Raw genomic sequence first — 21,355 nt, 5'->3', positions numbered from 1 at the left:
TTCCCCAGTATGATGCCTTCCCCAGTTGTTTGATGCCTTCCCCAGTTTGATGCCTTCCCCAGCTTGATGCCTTCCCCAGTTTGATGCCTTCCCCAGTTTGATGCCTTCCCCAGTTGTTTGATGCCTTCCCCAGTTTGATACCTTCCCCAGTTTGATGCCTTCCCCAGTTTGATGCCTTACCCAGTTGTTTGATGCCTTCCCAGTTTGATGCCTTCCCCAGTTGTTTGATGCCTTCCCCAGTTTGATGCCTACCCCAGTTTGATGCCTTCCCCAGTTTGATGCCTTCTCCAGTTTTTGAAGCCTTCCCCAGTTTGACGCCTTCCCTAATTTGATGCCTTCCCCAGTTTGATGCCTTCCCCAGTTGTTTGATGCCTTCCCCAGTTTGATGCCTTCCCCAGTTGTTCAATGCCTTCCCCAGTTTGATGCCTTCCCCAGTTTGATGCTTTCCCCAGTTTGATCCCTTCCCCAGTTTGATACTTTCCCCAGTTTGATGCCTTCCCCAGTTTGATGCCTTCCCCAGTAGTTTTATTCTTTCCCCAGTTTGATGCCTTCTCCAGTTTTTTGATGCCTTCCCCAGTTTGATGCCTTCCCCAGTTTGATGCCTTCCCCAGTTGTTTGATGCCTTCTCCAGTTTGATGCCTTCCCCAGATTGATGCCTTCCCCAGTTGTTTCATGCCTTCCCCAGGTTGATGCCTTCCCCAGTTTGATGCCTTCCCCAGTTGTTTGATGCCTTCCCGAGTTTGATGCCTACCCCAGTTTGATGCCTTCCCCAGTTTGATGCCTTCTCCAATTTTTTTGATGCCTTCGCCAGTTTGATGCCTTCCCCAGTTTGATGCCTTCCCCAGTTGTTTGATGCCTTCTCTAGTTTGATGCCTTCCCCAGATTGATGCCTTCACCAGTTGTTTCATGCCTTCTCCAGTTTGATGCCTTCCCCAGTTTGATGCCTTCCCCAGTTTGATGCCTTCCCCAGTAGTTTTATTCTTTCCCCAGTTTGATGCCTTCTCCAGTTTTTTGATGCCTTCCCCAGTTTGATGCCTTCCCCAGTTTGATGCCTTCCCCAGTTGTTTGATGCCTTCTCCAGTTTGATGCCTTCCCCAGATTGATGCCTTCCCCAGTTGTTTCATGCCTTCCCCAGGTTGATGCCTTCCCCAGTTTGATGCCTTCCCTAGTTGTTTGATGCCTTCCCCAGTTTGATTCCATCCCCAGTTTGATGCCTTCCCCAGTTTGATGCCTTCCACAGTTTGATGCCTTCCCCAGTTGTTTGATGCCTTCCCCAATTGTTTGATGCCTTCCCCAGGTTGATTGCTTCCCCAGTTGTTTGATGCCTTCCCCAGTTTGATGCCTTCCCCAGTTGTTTGATGCCTTCCCCAGTTTGATTCCTTCCCCAGTTTGATGCCTTCCCCAGTTGTTTGATGCCTTCCCCAGTTTGATGCCTTCCCCAGTTTGATGCCTTCCCCAGTTGTTTGATGCCTTTCTGAGTTTGATGCCTTCCCCAGTTGTTTGATGCATTCCCCAGATTGATGCCTTCCCCAGTTTGATGCCTTCCCCAGTTTCTTGATGCCTTCCCCAGTTTGATTCCTTCCCCAGTTTGATGCCTTCCCCAGTTTGATGCCTTCCCCAGTTTGATGCCTTCCCCATTTTGATGCCTTCCCCAGTTGTTTGATGCCTTCCCCAGTTTGATGCCTTCCCCAGTTTGATGCCATCCCCAGTTTGATACCTTACCCAGTTTGATGCTTTCCCCAGTTTGATGCCTTCCCCAGTTTGATGCCTTCCCCATCTGTTTGATGCCTTCCCCAGTTTGATGCCTTCCCCAGTTTGATACCTTACTCAGTTTGATGCTTTCCCCAGTTTGATGCCTTCCCCAGTTGTTTGATGCCTTGCCCAGTTGTTTGATGCCTTCCCAAGTTTGATGCCTTCCCCAGTTGTTTGATGCCTTCCCCAGTTTGATGTCTACCCCAGTTTGATGACTTCCCCAGTTTGATGACTTCCCCAGTTGTTTGATGCCTTCCCCAGTTTGATGCCTTCCCCAGTTTGATGCCTTCCCCAATTTGATGCCTTCCCCAGTTGTTTGATGCCTTCCCCAGTTTGATGTCTACCCCAGTTTGATGCCTTCCCCAGTTTGATGCCTTCCCCAGTTGTTTGATGCCTTCCCCAGTTTGAAGCCTTCCCGAGTTGTTTGATGCCTTCCCCAGTTTGATGCCTTCCCCAGTTTGATGCCTTCCCTAGTTGTTTGATGCCTTCCCCAGTTTGATTCCATCCCCAGTTTGATGCCTTCCCCAGTTTGATGCCTTCCACAGTTTGATGCCTTCCCCAGTTGTTTGATGCCTTCCCCAATTGTTTGATGCCTTCCCCAGGTTGATTCCTTCCCCAGTTGTTTGATGCCTTCCCCAGTTTGATGCCTTCCCCAGTTGTTTGATGCCTTCCCCAGTTTGATTCCTTCCCCAGTTTGATGCCTTCCCCAGTTGTTTGATGCCTTCCCCAGTTTGATGCCTTCCCCAGTTTGATGCCTTCCCCAGTTGTTTGATGCCTTTCTGAGTTTGATGCCTTCCCCAGTTGTTTGATGCATTCCCCAGATTGATGCCTTCCCCAGTTTGATGCCTTCCCCAGTTTCTTGATGCCTTCCCCAGTTTGATTCCTTCCCCAGTTTGATGCCTTCCCCAGTTTGATGCCTTCCCCAGTTTGATGCCTTCCCCATTTTGATGCCTTCCCCAGTTGTTTGATGCCTTCCCCAGTTTGATGCCTTCCCCAGTTTGATGCCATCCCCAGTTTGATGCCTTACCCAGTTTGATGCTTTCCCCAGTTTGATGCCTTCCCCAGTTTGATGCCTTCCCCAGCTGTTTGATGCCTTCCCCAGTTTGATGCCTTCCCCAGTTTGATACCTTACTCAGTTTGATGCTTTCCCCAGTTTGATGCCTTCCCCAGTTTGATGCCTTCCCCAGTTGTTTGATGCCTTGCCCAGTTGTTTGATGCCTTCCCAAGTTTGATGCCTTCCCCAGTTGTTTGATGCCTTCCCCAGTTTGATGTCTACCCCAGTTTAATGACTTCCCCAGTTTGATGACTTCCCCAGTTGTTTGATGCCTTCCCCAGTTTGATGCCTTCCCCAGTTTGATGCCTTCCCCAATTTGATGCCTTCCCCAGTTGTTTGATGCCTTCCCCAGTTTGATGTCTACCCCAGTTTGATGCCTTCCCCAGTTTGATGCCTTCCCCAGTTTGATGCCTTCCCCAGTTTTATGCCTTCCCTAGCTTGATGCCTTCCCCAGTTTGATGCCTTCCCCAGTTTGATGCCTTCCCCATTTTGATGCCTTCCCCAGTTGTTTGATGCCTTCCCAAGTTTGGTGCCTTCCCTAGCTTGATGCCTTCCCCAGTTTGATGCCTTCCCCAGTTTGATGCCTTCCCCAGTATGATGCCTTCCCCAGTTGTTTGATGCCTTCCCCAGTTTGATGCCTTCCCCAGTATGATGCCTTCCCCAGTTGTTTGATGCCTTCCCCAGTTGGATGCCTTCCCCAGCTTGATGCCTTCCCCAGTTTGATGCCTTCCCCAGTTTGATGCCTTCCCCAGTTGTTTGATGCCTTCCCCAGTTTGATACCTTCCCCAGTTTGATGCCTTCCCCAGTTTGATGCCTTACCCAGTTGTTTGATGCCTTCCCAGTTTGATGCCTTCCCCAGTTGTTTGATGCCTTCCCCAGTTTGATGCCTACCCCAGTTTGATGCCTTCCCCAGTTTGATGCCTTCTCCAGTTTTTGAAGCCTTCCCCAGTTTGACGCCTTCCCTAATTTGATGCCTTCCCCAGTTTGATGCCTTCCCCAGTTGTTTGATGCCTTCCCCAGTTTGATGCCTTCCCCAGTTGTTCAATGCCTTCCCCAGTTTGATGCCTTCCCCAGTTTGATGCTTTCCCCAGTTTGATCCCTTCCCCAGTTTGATGCCTTCCCCAGTTTGATGCCTTCCCCAGTAGTTTTATTCTTTCCCCAGTTTGATGCCTTCTCCAGTTTTTTGATGCCTTCCCCAGTTTGATGCCTTCCCCAGTTTGATGCCTTCCCCAGTTGTTTGATGCCTTCTCCAGTTTGATGCCTTCCCCAGATTGATGCCTTCCCCAGTTGTTTCATGCCTTCCCCAGGTTGATGCCTTCCCCAGTTTGATGCCTTCCCCAGTTGTTTGATGCCTTCCCGAGTTTGATGCCTACCCCAGTTTGATGCGTTCCCCAGTTTGATGCCTTCTCTAATTTTTTTGATGCCTTCGCCAGTTTGATGCCTTCCCCAGTTTGATGCCTTCCCCAGTTGTTTGATGCCTTCTCTAGTTTGATGCCTTCCCCAGATTGATGCCTTCACCAGTTGTTTCATGCCTTCTCCAGTTTGATGCCTTCCCCAGTTGTTTGATGCCTACCCCAGTTTGATGCCTTGCCCTGTTTGATGCCTTCCCCAGTTGTGTGATGCCTTCCCCAGTTTGATGCCTTCCCCAGTTGTGTGATGCCTTCCCCAGTCTGATGCCTTCCCCAGTTTGATGCCTTACCCAGTTTGATGGCTTCCCCAGTTTGATGCCTTCCCCAGTTGTTTAATGCATTCCCCAGTTTGATGCCTTCCCCAGTTTGATGCCTTCCCCAGTTTGATGCCTTCCCCAGTATGGTGCCTTCCCCAGTTGTTTGATGCCTTCCCCAGTTTGATGCCTTCCCCAGTTTGATGCCTTACCCAGTTTGATGCCTTCCCCAGTTATTTGATGCCGTCCTCAGTTTGATGCCTTCCCCAGTTGTTTGATGTCTTCCCCAGTTTGATGGCTTCCCCAGTTTGATGCCTTCCCCAGTTGTTTGATGCCTTCCCCAGTTTGATGCCTTCCCCAGTTTGATGCCTTCCCCAGTTGTTTGATGCCTTCCCCAGTTTGATGCCATCCCCAGTTTGATGCCTCCCCCAGTTTGATGCCTTCCACAGTTTGATGCCTTCCCCAGTTGTTTGATGCCTTCCCCAATTGTTTGATGCCTTCCCCAGTTTGATGCCTTCCCCAGTTGTTTGATGCCTTCCCCAGTTGTTTGATGCCTTCCCCAGTTTGATGCCTTCCCCAGTTGTTTGATGCCTTCCCCAGTTTGATTCCTTCCCCAGTTTGATGCCTTCCCTAGTATGATGCCTTCCCCAGTTGTTTGATGCCTTCCCCAGTTTGATGCCTTCCTCAGTTGTTTGATGCCTTCCCCAGTTTGATGCCTTGCCCTGTTTGAAGCCTTCCCCAGTTTGATGCCTTCCCCAGTTTGATGGCTTCCCCAGTTTGATGCCTTCCCCAGTTGTTTAATGCATTCCCCAGTTTGATGCCTTCCCCAGTTTGATGCCTTCCCCAGTTTGATGCCTTCCCCAGTATGATGCCTTCCCCAGTTGTTTGATGCCTTCCCCAGTTTGATGCCTTCCCCAGTTTGATGCCTTACCCAGTTTGATGCCTTCCCCAGTTATTTGATGCCGTCCTCAGTTTGATGCCTTCCCCAGTTGTTTGATGTCTTCCCCAGTTTCATGGCTTCCCCAGTTTGATGCCTTCCCCAGTTGTTTGATGCCTTCCCCAGTTTGATGCCTTCCCCAGTTTGATGCCTTCCCCAGTTGTTTGATGCCTTACCCAGTTTGATGCCATCCCCAGTTTGATGCCTTCCCCAGTTTGATGCCTTCCACAGTTTGATGCCTTCCCCAGTTGTTTGATGCCTTCCCCAATTGTTTGATGCCTTCCCCAGTTTGATGCCTTCCCCAGTTGTTTGATGCCTTTCCCAGTTGTTTGATGCCTTCCCCAGTTTGATGCCTTCCCCAGTTGTTTGATGCCTTCCCCAGTTTGATTCCTTCCCCAGTTTGATGCCTTCCCCAGTTTGATGCCTTCCCCAGTTGTTTGATGCCTTCCCCAGTTTGATGCCTTCCCCAGTTTGATGCCTTCCCCAGTTGTTTTATGCCTTCCTGAGTTTGATGCCTTCCCCAGCTGTTTGATGCCATCCCCAGATTGATGCCTTCCCCAGTTTGATGCCTACCCCAGGTTGATGCCTTCCCCAGTTTGATGCCTTCCCCTGTTTTATGCCTTCCCTAGCTTCATGCCTTCCCCAGTTTGATGCCTTCCCCAGTTTGATGCCTTCCCCAGTTGTCTGATGCCTTCCCCAGTTTGATTCCTTCCCCAGTTTGATGCCTTCCCCAGTTTGATGCCTTCCCCAGTTGTTTGATGCCTTCCCCAGTTTGATGCCTTCCCCATTTTGATGCCTTCCCCAGTTGTTTGATGCCTTCCCCAGTTTGATGCCTTCCCCAGTTTGATGCCTTAACCAGTTGTTTGATGCTTTCCCCAGTTTGATGCCTTCCCCAGTTTGATGCCTGCCCCAGTCTGATGCCTTCCCCAGTTTGATGCCTTCCCCAGTTTGATGGCTTCCCCAGTTTGATGCCTTCCCCAGTTGTTTGATGCATTCCCCAGTTTGATGCCTTCCCCAGTTTGATGCCTTCCCCAGTATGATGCCTTCCCCAGTTGTTTGATGCCTTCCCCAGTTTTATGCCTTCCCCAGTTTGATGCCTTCCCCAGTTATTTGATGCCTTCCTCAGTTTGATGCCTTCCCCAGTTGTTTGATGCCTTCCCCAGTTTGATGCCTTCCCCAGTCTGATGCCTTCCCCAGTTGTTTGATGCCTTCCCCAGTTTGATGCCTTCCCCAGTTGTTTGATGCCTTCCCCAGTTTGATGCCTTCCCCAGTTTGATGCCTTCCCCAGTTGTTTGATGCCTTCCCCAGTTTGATGTCATCCCCAGTTTGATGCCTTCCCCAGTTTGATGCCTTACACAGTTTGATGCCTTCCCCAGTTGTTTGATGCCTTCCCCAATTATTTGATGCATTCCCCAGTTTGATGCCTTCCCCAGTTGTTTGATGCCTTCCCCAGTTTGATGCCTTCCCCAGTTGTTTGATGCCTTCCCCAGTTTGATTCCTTCCCCAGTTTGATGCCTTCCCCAGTTTGATGCCTTCCCCAGTTGTTTGATGCCTTCCCCAGTTTGATGCCTTCCCCAGTTGTTTTATGCCTGCCTGAGTTTGATGGCTTCCCCAGTTGTTTGATGCATTCCCCAGATTGATGCCTTCCCCAGTTTGATGCCTACCCCAGTTTGATGCCTTCCCCAGTTTGATGCCTTCTCCAGTTTTATGCCTTCCCTAGCTTGAAGCCTTCCCCAGTTTGATGCCTTCCCCATTTTGATGCCTTCCCCAGTTGTTTGATGCCTTCCCCAGTTTGATGCCTTCCCCAGTTTGATGCCTTCCTCAGTTGTTTGATGCCTTCCCCAGTTTGATGCCTTCCCCAGTTTGATGCCTTCCCCAGGTTGATGCCTTACCCAGTTTGATGTCCTCCCCAGTTTGATGCCTTCCCCAGTTTGATGCCATCCCCAGTTTGATGCCTTCCGCAGTTTGATGCCTTCCCCAGTTATTTGATGCCTTCCCCAGTTTGATGCCTTCCCCAGTATGATGCCTTCCCCAGTTGTTTGATGCCTTCCCCAGTTTGATGCCTTACCCAGTTTGATGCCTTCCCCAGTTATTTGATGCCTTCCTCAGTTTGATGCCTTCCCCAGTTGTTTGATGTCTTCCCCAGTTTGATGGCTTTCCCAGTTTGATGCCTTCCCCAGTTGTTTGATGCCTTCCCCAGTTTGATGCCTTCCCCAGTTGTTTGATGCCTTCCCCAGTTTGATGCCTTCCCCAGTTTGATGCCTTCCCCAGTTGTTTGATACCTTCCCCAGTTTGATGCCATCCCCAGTTTGATGCCTTCCCCAGTTTGATGCCTTCCCCAGTTTGATGCCTTCCCCAGTTGTTTGATGCCTTCCCCAGTTTGATGCCTTCCCCATTTTGATGCCTTCCCCAGTTGTTTGATGCCTTCCCCAGTTTGATGCCTTCCCCAGTATGATGCCTTCCCCAGTTGTTTGATGCCTTCCCCAGTTTTACGCCTTCCCCAGTTTGATGCCTTCCCCAGTGATTTGATGCCTTCCTCAGTTTGATGCCTTCCCCAGTTGTTTGATGCCTTCCCCAGTTTGATGCCTTCCCCAGTCTGATGCCTTCCCCAGTTGTTTGATGCCTTCCCCAGTTTGATGCCTTCCCCAGTTGTTTGATGCCTTCCCCAGTTTGATGCCTTCCCGAGTTTGATGCCTTCCCCAGTTGTTTGATGCCTTCCCCAGTTTGATGTCATCCCCAGTTTGATGCCTTCCCCAGTTTGATGCCTTACACAGTTTGATGCCTTCCCCAGTTGTTTGATGCCTTCCCCAATTATTTGATGCATTCCCCAGTTTGATGCCTTCCCCAGTTGTTTGATGCCTTCCCCAGTTGTTTGATGCCTTCCCCAGTTTGATTCCTTCCCCAGTTTGATGCCTTCCCCAGTTTGATGCCTTCCCCAGTTGTTTGATGCCTTCCCCAGTTTGATGCCTTCCCCAGTTGTTTTATGCCTTCCTGAGTTTGATGGCTTCCCCAGTTGTTTGATGCATTCCCCAGATTGATGCCTTCCCCAGTTTGATGCCTACCCCAGTTTGATGCCTTCCCCAGTTTGATGCCTTCTCCAGTTTTATGCCTTCCCTAGCTTGATGCCTTCCCCAGTTTGATGCCTTCCCCAGTTTGATGCCTTCCCCATTTTGATGCCTTCCCCAGTTGTTTGATGCCTTCCCCAGTTTGATGCCTTCCCCAGTTTGATGCCTTCCCCAGTTGTTTGATGCCTTCCCCAGTTTGATGCCTTCCCCAGGTTGATGCCTTACCCAGTTTGATGTCCTCCCCAGTTTGATGCCTTCCCCAGTTTGATGCCATCCCCAGTTTGATGCCTTCCGCAGTTTGATGCCTTCCCCAGTTGTTTGATGCCTTCCCCAGTTGTTTGATGCCTTCCCCAGTTTGATGCCTTCCCCAGTATGATGCCTTCCCCAGTTGTTTGATGCCTTCCCCAGTTTGATGCCTTACCCAGTTTGATGCCTTCCCCAGTTATTTGATGCCTTCCTCAGTTTGATGCCTTCCCCAGTTGTTTGATGTCTTCCCCAGTTTGATGGCTTCCCCAGTTTGATGCCTTCCCCAGTTGTTTGATGCCTTCCCCAGTTTGATGCCTTCCCCAGTTGTTTGATGCCTTCCCCAGTTTGATGCCTTCCCCAGTTTGATGCCTTCCCCAGTTGTTTGATACCTTCCCCAGTTTGATGCCATCCCCAGTTTGATGCCTTCCCCAGTTTGATGCCTTCCACCGTTTGATGCCTTCCCCAGTTGTTTGATGCCTTCCCCTATTGTTTCATGCCTTCCCCAGTTTGATGCCTTCCCCAGTTGTTTGATGCCTTCCCCAGTTTGATGCCTTCCCCAGTTGTTTGATGCCTTCCCCAGTTTGATTCCTTCCCCAGTTTGATGCCATCCCCAGTTTGATGCCTTCCCCAGTTGTTTGATGCCTTCCCCAGTTTGATGCCTTCCCCAGTTTGATTCGTTCCCCAGTTGTTTGATGCCTTCCTGAGTTTGATGCCTTCCCCAGTTGTTTGATGCCATCCCCAGATTGATGCCTTCCCCAGTTTGATGCCTACCCCAGGTTGATGCCTTCCCCAGTTTGATGCCTTCCCCAGTTTTATGCCTTCCCTAGCTTCATGCCTTCCCCAGTTTGATGCCTTCCCCAGTTTGATGCCTTCCCCAGTTTGATGCCTTCCACAGTTGTCTGATGCCTTCCCCAGTTTGATTCCTTCCCCAGTTTGATGCCTTCCCCAGTTTGATGCCTTCCCCAGTTGTTTGATGCCTTCCCCAGTTTGATGCCTTCCCCATTTTGATGCCTTCCCCAGTTGTTTGATGCCTTCCCCAGTTTGATGCCTTCCCCAGTTTGATGCCTTCCCTAGTTGTTTTATGCCTTCCCCAGTTTGATGCCTTCCCCAGTTTGATGCCTTCCCCAGTCTGATGCCTTCCCCAGTTTGATGCCTTCCCCAGTTCGATGGCTTCCCCAGTTTGATGCCTTCCCCAGTTGTTTGATGCATTCCCCAGTTTGATGCCTTCCCCAGTTTGATGCCTTCCCCAGTATGATACCTTCCCCAGTTGTTTGATGCCTTCCCCAGTTGTTTGATGCCTTCCCCAGTTTGATGCCTTCCCCAGTTTGATGCCTTCCCCAGTTATTTGATGCCTTCCTCAGTTTGATGCCTTCCTCAGTTGTTTGATGCCTTCCCCAGTTTGATGCCTTCCCCAGTTTGATGCCTTACCCAGTTGTTTGATGCCTTCCCCAGTTTGATGCCTTCCCCAGTTGTTTGATGCCTTCCCCAGTTTGATGCCTTCCACAGTTTGATGCCTTCTCCACTTGTTTGATGCCTTCCTGAGTTTGATGGCTTCCCCAGTTGTTTGATGCATTCCCCAGATTGATGCCTTCCTCAGTTTGATGCCTTCCCCAGTTGTTTGATGCCTTCCCCAGTTTGATGCCTTCCCCAGTTTGATGCCTTACCCAGTTGTTTGATGCCTTCCCCAGTTTGATGCCTTCCCCAGTTGTTTGATGCCTTACCCAGTTTGATGCCTTCCACAGTTTGATGCCTTCTCCACTTGTTTGATGCCTTCCTGAGTTTGTTGGCTTCCCCAGTTGTTTGATGCATTCCCCAGATTGATGCCTTCCCCAGTTTGATGCCTACCCCAGTTTGATGCCTTCCCCAGTTTGATGCCTTCTCCAGTTTTATGCCTTCCCTAGCTTGATGCCTTCCCCAGTTTGATGCCATCCCCAGTTTGATGCCTTCCCCAGTTGTTTGATGCCTTCCCCAGTTTGATGCCTTCCCCAGTTTGATTCGTTCCCGAGTTGTTTGATGCCTTCCTGAGTTTGATGCCTTCCCCAGTTGTTTGATGCCATCCCCAGATTGATGCCTTCCCCAGTTTGATGCCTACCCCAGGTTGATGCCTTCCCCAGTTTGATGCCTTCCCCAGTTTTATGCCTTCCCTAGCTTCATGCCTTCCCCAGTTTGATGCCTTCCCCAGTTTGATGCCTTCCCCAGTTTGATGCCTTCCACAGTTGTCTGATGCCTTCCCCAGTTTGATTCCTTCCACAGTTTGATGCCTTCCCCAGTTTGATGCCTTCCCCAGTTGTTTGATGCCTTCCCCAGTTTGATGCCTTCCCCATTTTGATGCCTTCCCCAGTTGTTTGATGCCTTCCCCAGTTTGATGCCTTCCCCAGTTTGATGCCTTCCCTAGTTGTTTTATGCCTTCCCCAGTTTGATGCCTTCCCCAGTTTGATGCCTTCCCCAGTCTGATGCCTTCCCCAGTTTGATGCCTTCCCCAGTTCGATGGCTTCCCCAGTTTGATGCCTTCCCCAGTTGTTTGATGCATTCCCCAGTTTGATGCCTTCCCCAGTTTGATGCCTTCCCCAGTATGATACCTTCCCCAGTTGTTTGATGCCTTCCCCAGTTTGATGCCTTCCCCAGTTTGATGCCTTCCCCAGTTATTTGATGCCTTCCTCAGTTTGATGCCTTCCCCAGTTGTTTGATGCCTTCCCCAGTTTGATGCCTTCCCCAGTTTGATGCCTTACCCAGTTGTTTGATGCCTTCCCCAGTTTGATGCCTTCCCCAGTTGTTTGATGCCTTCCCCAGTTTGATGCCTTCCACAGTTTGATGCCTTCTCCACTTGTTTGATGCCTTCCTGAGTTTGATGGCTTCCCCAGTTGTTTGATGCATTCCCCAGATTGATGCCTTCCCCAGTTTGATGCCTACCCCAGTTTGATGCCTTCCCCAGTTTGATGCCTTCTCCAGTTTTATGCCTTCCCTAGCTTGATGCCTTCCCCAGTTTGATGCCTTCCCCAGTTTGATGCCTTCCCCATTTTGATGCCTTCCCCAGTTGTTTGATGCCTTCCCCAGTTTGATGCCTTCCCCAGTTTGATGCCTTCCCCAGTTGTTTGATGCCTTCCCCAGTTTGATGCCTTCCCCAGTTTGATGCCTTCCCCAGGTTGATGCCTTACCCAGTTTGATGTCCTCCCCAGTTTGATGCCTTCCCCAGTTTGATGCCATCCCCAGTTTGATGCCTTCCGCAGTATGATGCCTTCCCCAGTTGTTTGATGCCTTCCCCAGTTTGATACCTTCCCCAGTTTGATGCCTTCCCCAGTATGATGCCTTCCCCAGTTGTTTGATGCCTTCCCCAGTTTGATGCCTTACCCAGTTTGATGCCTTCCCCAGTTATTTGATGCCTTCCTCAGTTTGATGCCTTCCCCAGTTGTTTGATGTCTTCCCCAGTTTGATGGCTTCCCCAGTTTGATGCCTTCCCCAGTTGTTTGATGCCTTCCCCAGTTTGATGCCTTCCCCAGTTGTTTGATGCCTTCCCCAGTTTGATGCCTTCCCCAGTTTGATGCCTTCCCCAGTTGTTTGATACCTTCCCCAGTTTGATGCCATCCCCAGTTTGATGCCTTCCCCAGTTTGATGCCTTCCACCGTTTGATGCCTTCCCCAGTTGTTTGATGCCTTCCCCAATTGTTTCATGCCTTCCCCAGTTTGATGCCTTCCCCAGTTGTTTGATGCCTTCCCCAGTTTTTTGATGCCTTCCCCAGTTTGATGCCTTCCCCAGTTGTTTGATGCCTTCCCCAGTTTGATTCCTTCCCCAGTTTGATGCCATCCCCAGTTTGATGCCTTCCCCAGTTGTTTGATGCCTTCCCCAGTTTGATGCCTTCCCCAGTTTGATGCGTTCCCCAGTTGTTTGATGCCTTCCTGAGTTTGATGCCTTCCCCAGTTGTTTGATGCCATCCCCAGATTGATGCCTACCCCAGGTTGATGCCTTCCCCAGTTTGATGCCTTCCCCAGTTTTATGCCTTCCCTAGCTTCTTGCCTTCCCCAGTTTGATGCCTTCCCCAGTTTGATGCCTTCCCCAGTTTGATGCCTTCCACAGTTGTCTGATGCCTTCCCCAGTTTGATTCCTTCCCCAGTTTGATGCCTTCCCCAGTTTCATGCCTTCCCCAGTTGTTTGATGCCTTCCCCAGTTTGATGCCTTCCCCATTTTGATGCCTTCCCCAGTTGTTTGATGCCTTCCCCAGTTTGATGCCTTCCCCAGTTTGATGCCTTCCCTAGTTGTTTTATGCCTTCCCCAGTTTGATGCCTTCCCCAGTTTGATGCCTTCCCCAGTCTGATGCCTTCCCCAGTTTGATGCCTTCCCCAGTTCGATGGCTTCCCCAGTTTGATGCCTTCCCCAGTTGTTTGATGCATTCCCCAGTTTGATGCCTTCCCCAGTTTGATGCCTTCCCCAGTATGATACCTTCCCCAGTTGTTTGATGCCTTCCCCAGTTTGATGCCTTCCCCAGTTTGATGCCTTCCCCAGTTATTTGATGCCTTCCTCAGTTTGATGCCTTCCCCAGTTGTTTGATGCCTTCCCCAGTTTGATGCCTTCCCCAGTTTGATGCCTTACCCAGTTGTTTGATGCCTTCCCCAGTTTGATGCCTTCCCCAGTTGTTTGATGCCTTCCCCAGTTTGATGCCTTCCACAGTTTGATGCCTTCTCCAGTTGTTTGATGCCTTCCCCAGTTTGATGTCATCCCCAGTTTGATGCCTTCCCCTGTTTGATGCCTTCCCCAGTTGTTTGATGCCTTCCCCAATTATTTGATGCCTTCCCCAGTTTGATGCCTTCCCCAGTTGTTTGATGCCTTCCCCAGTTGTTTGATGCCTTCCCCAGTTTGATTCCTTCCCCAGTTTGATGCCTTCCCCAGTTTGATGCCTTCCCCAGTTTGATGCCTTCCCCAGTTGTTTGATGCCTTCCCCAGTTTGATGCCTTCCCCAGTTTGATGCTTTCCCCAGTTGTTTGATGCCTTCCTGAGTTTGATGCCTTCCCCAGTTGTTTGATGCATTCCCCAGATTGATGCCTTCCCCAGTTTGATGCCTACCCCAGTTTGATGCCTTCCCCAGTTTGATGCCTTCCCCAGTTTTATGCCTTCCCTAGCTTGATGCCTTCCCCAGTTTGATGCCTTCCCCAGTTTGATGCCTTCCCCATTTTGATGCCTTCCCCAGTTGTTTGATGCCTTCCCCAGTTTGATGCCTTCCCCAGTTGTTTGATGGCTTCCCCAGTTTGATGCCTTCCCCAGTTGTTTGATGCATTCCCCAGTTTGATGCCTTCCCCAGTTTGATGCCATCCCCAGTTTGATGCCTTCCCCAGCATGATGCCTTCCCCAGTTGTTTGATGTCTTCCCCAGTTTGATGCCTCCCCAGTTTGATGCCTTACCCAGTTTGATGCCTTCCCCAGTTATTTGATGCCTACCTCAGTTTGATGCCTTCCCCACTTGTTTGATGCCTTCCCCAGTTTGATGCCTACCCCAGTTTGATGCCTTCCCCAGTTGTTTGATGCCTTCCCCAGTTTGATGCCTTCCCGAGTTGTTTGATGCCTTCCCCAGTTTGATGCCTTCCCCAGTTTGATGCCTTCCCTAGTTGTTTGATGCCTTCCCCAGTTTAATGCCTTCCCCAGATAGATGCCTTCCCCAGTTTGATGCCTTTCCCAGTTTGATGCCTTCCCCAGTTATTTGACGCCTTCCTCAGTTGTTTGATGCATTCTCCATTTTGATGCCTTCCCCAGTCTGATGCCTTCCCCAGTTTGATGCCTTTCCCAGTTTGATGCCTTCCCCAGTTTGATGCCTTCCCCAGTTGTTTGATGCCTTCCCCAGTATGATACCTTCCCCAGTTTGATGCCTTCCCCAGTTGTTTGATGCCTTCCCCAGTTTGATGCCTTCCCCAGTTTGATGCCTTCCCCATTTGCTTGATGCCTTCCCCAGTTGTTTGATGCCTTGCCCAGTTGTTTGATGCCTTCCCAAGTTTGATGCCTTCCCCAGTTGTTTGATGCCTTCCCCAGTTTGATGTCTACCCCAGTTTGATGACTTCCCCAGTTTGATGACTTCCCCAGTTGTTTGATGACTTCCCCAGTTTGATGCCTTCCCCAGTTTGATGCCTTCCCCAATTTGATGACTTCCCCAGTTGTTTGATACCTTACTCAGTTTGATGCTTTCCCCAGTTTGATGCCTTCCCCAGTTTGATGCCTTCCCCAGTTGTTTGATGCCTTGCCCAGTTGTTTGATGCCTTCCCAAGTTTGATGCCTTCCCCAGTTGTTTGATGCCTTCCCCAGTTTGATGTCTACCCCAGTTTGATGACTTCCCCAGTTTGATGACTTCACCAGTTGTTTGATGCCTTCCCCAGTTTGATGCCTTCCCCAGTTTGATGCCTTCCCCAATTTGATGCCTTCCCCAGTTGTTTGATGCCTTCCCCAGTTTGATGCCTTCCCCAGCTTGATGCCTTCCCCAGTTTGATGCCTTCCCCAGTTTGATGCCTTCCCCAGTTGTTTGATGCCTTCCCCAAGTTTGATGCCTTACCCAGTTGTTTGATGCCTTCCCAGTTTGATGCCTTCCCCAGTTGTTTGATGCCTTCCCCAGTTTGATGCCTACCCCAGTTTGATGCCTTCCCCAGTTTGATGCCTTCTCCAGCTTTTGAAGCCTTACCCAGTTTGATACTTTCCCCAGTTTGATGCCTTCCCCAGTTGTTCAATGCCTTCCCCAGTTTGATGCCTTCCCCAGTTTGATGCTTTCCCCAGTTTGATCCCTTCCCCAGTTTGATACTTTCCCCAGTTTGATGCCTTCCCCAGTTTGATGCCTTCCCCAGTTTGATGCTTTCCCCAGTTTGATGCCTTCCCCAGTTTGATACTTTCCCCAGTTTGATGCCTTCCCCAGTTTTATGCCTTCCCCAGTAGTTTGTTGCCTTACCCAGTTTGATGCCTTCTCCAGTTTTTTGATGCCTTCCCCAGTTTGATGCCTTCCCCAGTTGTTTGATGCCTTCTCCAGTTTGATGCCTTCCCCAGATTGATGCCTTCCCCTGTTGTTTCATGCCTTCCCCAGGTTGATTCCTTCCCCAGTTTGATGCCTTCCCCAGTTGTTTGATGCCTTCCCGAGTTTGATGCCTACCCCAGTTTGATGCCTTCCCCAGTTTGATGCCTTCTCTAGTTTTTTGATTCCTTCCCCAGTTTGATGCCTTCCCTAGTTTGATGCCTTCCCCAGTTTGATGCCTTCCCCAGTTGTTTGATGCCTTCTCTAGTTTGATGCCTTCCCCAGATTGATGCCTTCCCCAATTGTTTCATGCCTTCTCCAGTTTGATGCCTTCCCCAGTTTGATGCCTTCCCCAGTTTGATGCCTTCCCCAGTTGCTTGATGCCTTCCCCAGTTTGATGCCTTCCCCAGTTTGATGCCATCCCCAGTTTGATACCTTACCCAGTTTGATGCTTTCCCCAGTTTGATGCCTTCCCCAGTTTGATGCCTTCCCCAGTTTGATGCCTTCCCCAGCTGTTTGATGCCTTCTCCAGTTTGATGCCTTCCCCAGTTTGATACGTTACTCAGTTTGATGCCTTCCCCAGTTTCATGCCTTCCCCAGTTGTTTGATGCCTTCCCCAGTTGTTTGATGCCTTCCCCAGTTTGATGTCTACCCCAGTTTGATGACTTCCCCAGTTTGATGACTTCCCCAGTTTGATGACTTCCCCAGTTGTTTGATGCCTTCCCCAGTTTGATGCCTTCCCCAATTTGATGCCTTCCCCAGTTGTTTGATGCCTTCCCCAGTTTGATGTCTACCCCAGTTTGATGCCTTCCCCAGTTTGATGCCTTCCCCAGTTGTTTGATGCCTTCCCCAGTTTGATGCCTTCCCCAGTTTGATGCCTTCCCCAGTTGTTTGATGCCTTTCTGAGTTTGATGCCTTCCCCAGTTGTTTGATGCATTCCCCAGATTGATGCCTTCCCCAGTTTGATGCCTTCCCCAGTTTCTTGATGCCTTCCCCAGTTTGATTCCTTCCCCAGTTTGATGCCTTCCCCAGTTTGATGCCTTCCCCAGTTTGATGCCTTCCCCATTTTGATGCCTTCCCCAGTTGTTTGATGCCTTCCCCAGTTTGATGCCTTCCCCAGTTTGATGCCATCCCCAGTTTGATACCTTACCCAGTTTGATGCTTTCCCCAGTTTGATGCCTTCCCCAGTTTGATGCCTTCCCCATCTGTTTGATGCCTTCCCCAGTTTGATGCCTTCCCCAGTTTGATACCTTACTCAGTTTGATGCTTTCCCCAGTTTGATGCCTTCCCCAGTTGTTTGATGCCTTGCCCAGTTGTTTGATGCCTTCCCAAGTTTGATGCCTTCCCCAGTTGTTTGATGCCTTCCCCAGTTTGATGTCTACCCCAGTTTGATGACTTCCCCAGTTTGATGACTTCCCCAGTTGTTTGATGCCTTCCCCAGTTTGATGCCTTCCCCAGTTTGATGCCTTCCCCAATTTGATGCCTTCCCCAGTTGTTTGATGCCTTCCCCAGTTTGATGTCTACCCCAGTTTGATGCCTTCCCCAGTTTGATGCCTTCCCCAGTTGTTTGATGCCTTCCCCAGTTTGAAGCCTTCCCGAGTTGTTTGATGCCTTCCCCAGTTTGATGCCTTCCCCAGTTTGATGCCTTCCCTAGTTGTTTGATGCCTTCCCCAGTTTGATTCCATCCCCAGTTTGATGCCTTCCCCAGTTTGATGCCTTCCACAGTTTGATGCCTTCCCCAGTTGTTTGATGCCTTCCCCAATTGTTTGATGCCTTCCCCAGGTTGATTCCTTCCCCAGTTGTTTGATGCCTTCCCCAGTTTGATGCCTTCCCCAGTTGTTTGATGCCTTCCCCAGTTTGATTCCTTCCCCAGTTTGATGCCTTCCCCAGTTGTTTGATGCCTTCCCCAGTTTGATGCCTTCCCCAGTTTGATGCCTTCCCCAGTTGTTTGATGCCTTTCTGAGTTTGATGCCTTCCCCAGTTGTTTGATGCATTCCCCAGATTGATGCCTTCCCCAGTTTGATGCCTTCCCCAGTTTCTTGATGCCTTCCCCAGTTTGATTCCTTCCCCAGTTTGATGCCTTCCCCAGTTTGATGCCTTCCCCAGTTTGATGCCTTCCCCATTTTGATGCCTTCCCCAGTTGTTTGATGCCTTCCCCAGTTTGATGCCTTCCCCAGTTTGATGCCATCCCCAGTTTGATGCCTTACCCAGTTTGATGCTTTCCCCAGTTTGATGCCTTCCCCAGTTTGATGCCTTCCCCAGCTGTTTGATGCCTTCCCCAGTTTGATGCCTTCCCCAGTTTGATACCTTACTCAGTTTGATGCTTTCCCCAGTTTGATGCCTTCCCCAGTTTGATGCCTTCCCCAGTTGTTTGATGCCTTGCCCAGTTGTTTGATGCCTTCCCAAGTTTGATGCCTTCCCCAGTTGTTTGATGCCTTCCCCAGTTTGATGTCTACCCCAGTTTAATGACTTCCCCAGTTTGATGACTTCCCCAGTTGTTTGATGCCTTCCCCAGTTTGATGCCTTCCCCAGTTTGATGCCTTCCCCAATTTGATGCCTTCCCCAGTTGTTTGATGCCTTCCCCAGTTTGATGTCTACCCCAGTTTGATGCCTTCCCCAGTTTGATGCCTTCCCCAGTTTGATGCCTTCCCCAGTTTTATGCCTTCCCTAGCTTGATGCCTTCCCCAGTTTGATGCCTTCCCCAGTTTGATGCCTTCCCCATTTTGATGCCTTCCCCAGTTGTTTGATGCCTTCCCAAGTTTGGTGCCTTCCCTAGCTTGATGCCTTCCCCAGTTTGATGCCTTCCCCAGTTTGATGCCTTCCCCAGTATGATGCCTTCCCCAGTTGTTTGATGCCTTCCCCAGTTTGATGCCTTCCCCAGTATGATGCCTTCCCCAGTTGTTTGATGCCTTCCCCAGTTGGATGCCTTCCCCAGCTTGATGCCTTCCCCAGTTTGATGCCTTCCCCAGTTTGATGCCTTCCCCAGTTGTTTGATGCCTTCCCCAGTTTGATACCTTCCCCAGTTTGATGCCTTCCCCAGTTTGATGCCTTACCCAGTTGTTTGATGCCTTCCCAGTTTGATGCCTTCCCCAGTTGTTTGATGCCTTCCCCAGTTTGATGCCTACCCCAGTTTGATGCCTTCCCCAGTTTGATGCCTTCTCCAGTTTTTGAAGCCTTCCCCAGTTTGACGCCTTCCCTAATTTGATGCCTTCCCCAGTTTGATGCCTTCCCCAGTTGTTTGATGCCTTCCCCAGTTTGATGCCTTCCCCAGTTGTTCAATGCCTTCCCCAGTTTGATGCCTTCCCCAGTTTGATGCTTTCCCCAGTTTGATCCCTTCCCCAGTTTGATGCCTTCCCCAGTTTGATGCCTTCCCCAGTAGTTTTATTCTTTCCCCAGTTTGATGCCTTCTCCAGTTTTTTGATGCCTTCCCCAGTTTGATGCCTTCCCCAGTTTGATGCCTTCCCCAGTTGTTTGATGCCTTCTCCAGTTTGATGCCTTCCCCAGATTGATGCCTTCCCCAGTTGTTTCATGCCTTCCCCAGGTTGATGCCTTCCCCAGTTTGATGCCTTCCCCAGTTGTTTGATGCCTTCCCGAGTTTGATGCCTACCCCAGTTTGATGCGTTCCCCAGTTTGATGCCTTCTCCAATTTTTTTGATGCCTTCGCCAGTTTGATGCCTTCCCCAGTTTGATGCCTTCCCCAGTTGTTTGATGCCTTCTCTAGTTTGATGCCTTCCCCAGATTGATGCCTTCACCAGTTGTTTCATGCCTTCTCCAGTTTGATGCCTTCCCCAGTTGTTTGATGCCTACCCCAGTTTGATGCCTTGCCCTGTTTGATGCCTTCCCCAGTTGTGTGATGCCTTCCCCAGTTTGATGCCTTCCCCAGTTGTGTGATGCCTTCCCCAGTCTGATGCCTTCCCCAGTTTGATGCCTTACCCAGTTTGATGGCTTCCCCAGTTTGATGCCTTCCCCAGTTGTTTAATGCATTCCCCAGTTTGATGCCTTCCCCAGTTTGATGCCTTCCCCAGTTTGATGCCTTCCCCAGTATGGTGCCTTCCCCAGTTGTTTGATGCCTTCCCCAGTTTGATGCCTTCCCCAGTTTGATGCCTTACCCAGTTTGATGCCTTCCCCAGTTATTTGATGCCGTCCTCAGTTTGATGCCTTCCCCAGTTGTTTGATGTCTTCCCCAGTTTGATGGCTTCCCCAGTTTGATGCCTTCCCCAGTTGTTTGATGCCTTCCCCAGTTTGATGCCTTCCCCAGTTTGATGCCTTCCCCAGTTGTTTGATGCCTTCCCCAGTTTGATGCCATCCCCAGTTTGATGCCTCCCCCAGTTTGATGCCTTCCACAGTTTGATGCCTTCCCCAGTTGTTTGATGCCTTCCCCAATTGTTTGATGCCTTCCCCAGTTTGATGCCTTCCCCAGTTGTTTGATGCCTTCCCCAGTTGTTTGATGCCTTCCCCAGTTTGATGCCTTCCCCAGTTGTTTGATGCCTTCCCCAGTTTGATTCCTTCCCCAGTTTGATGCCTTCCCTAGTATGATGCCTTCCCCAGTTGTTTGATGCCTTCCCCAGTTTGATGCCTTCCTCAGTTGTTTGATGCCTTCCCCAGTTTGATGCCTTGCCCTGTTTGAAGCCTTCCCCAGTTTGATGCCTTCCCCAGTTTGATGGCTTCCCCAGTTTGATGCCTTCCCCAGTTGTTTAATGCATTCCCCAGTTTGATGCCTTCCCCAGTTTGATGCCTTCCCCAGTTTGATGCCTTCCCCAGTATGATGCCTTCCCCAGTTGTTTGATGCCTTCCCCAGTTTGATGCCTTCCCCAGTTTGATGCCTTACCCAGTTTGATGCCTTCCCCAGTTATTTGATGCCGTCCTCAGTTTGATGCCTTCCCCAGTTGTTTGATGTCTTCCCCAGTTTCATGGCTTCCCCAGTTTGATGCCTTCCCCAGTTGTTTGATGCCTTCCCCAGTTTGATGCCTTCCCCAGTTTGATGCCTTCCCCAGTTGTTTGATGCCTTACCCAGTTTGATGCCATCCCCAGTTTGATGCCTTCCCCAGTTTGATGCCTTCCACAGTTTGATGCCTTCCCCAGTTGTTTGATGCCTTCCCCAATTGTTTGATGCCTTCCCCAGTTTGATGCCTTCCCCAGTTGTTTGATGCCTTTCCCAGTTGTTTGATGCCTTCCCCAGTTTGATGCCTTCCCCAGTTGTTTGATGCCTTCCCCAGTTTGATTCCTTCCCCAGTTTGATGCCTTCCCCAGTTTGATGCCTTCCCCAGTTGTTTGATGCCTTCCCCAGTTTGATGCCTTCCCCAGTTTGATGCCTTCCCCAGTTGTTTTATGCCTTCCTGAGTTTGATGCCTTCCCCAGCTGTTTGATGCCATCCCCAGATTGATGCCTTCCCCAGTTTGATGCCTACCCCAGGTTGATGCCTTCCCCAGTTTGATGCCTTCCCCTGTTTTATGCCTTCCCTAGCTTCATGCCTTCCCCAGTTTGATGCCTTCCCCAGTTTGATGCCTTCCCCAGTTGTCTGATGCCTTCCCCAGTTTGATTCCTTCCCCAGTTTGATGCCTTCCCCAGTTTGATGCCTTCCCCAGTTGTTTGATGCCTTCCCCAGTTTGATGCCTTCCCCATTTTGATGCCTTCCCCAGTTGTTTGATGCCTTCCCCAGTTTGATG

Source organism: Phyllobates terribilis, unplaced genomic scaffold, assembly GCF_046119375.1.
Source record: "Phyllobates terribilis strain yellow unplaced genomic scaffold, ASM4611937v1 Scaffold_11__3_contigs__length_659146591, whole genome shotgun sequence".
NCBI classification, from domain to species: domain Eukaryota; kingdom Metazoa; phylum Chordata; class Amphibia; order Anura; family Dendrobatidae; genus Phyllobates; species Phyllobates terribilis.
The sequence above is the reverse complement of the archived record's forward strand: the minus strand, read 5'-3'. Positions refer to the sequence as shown.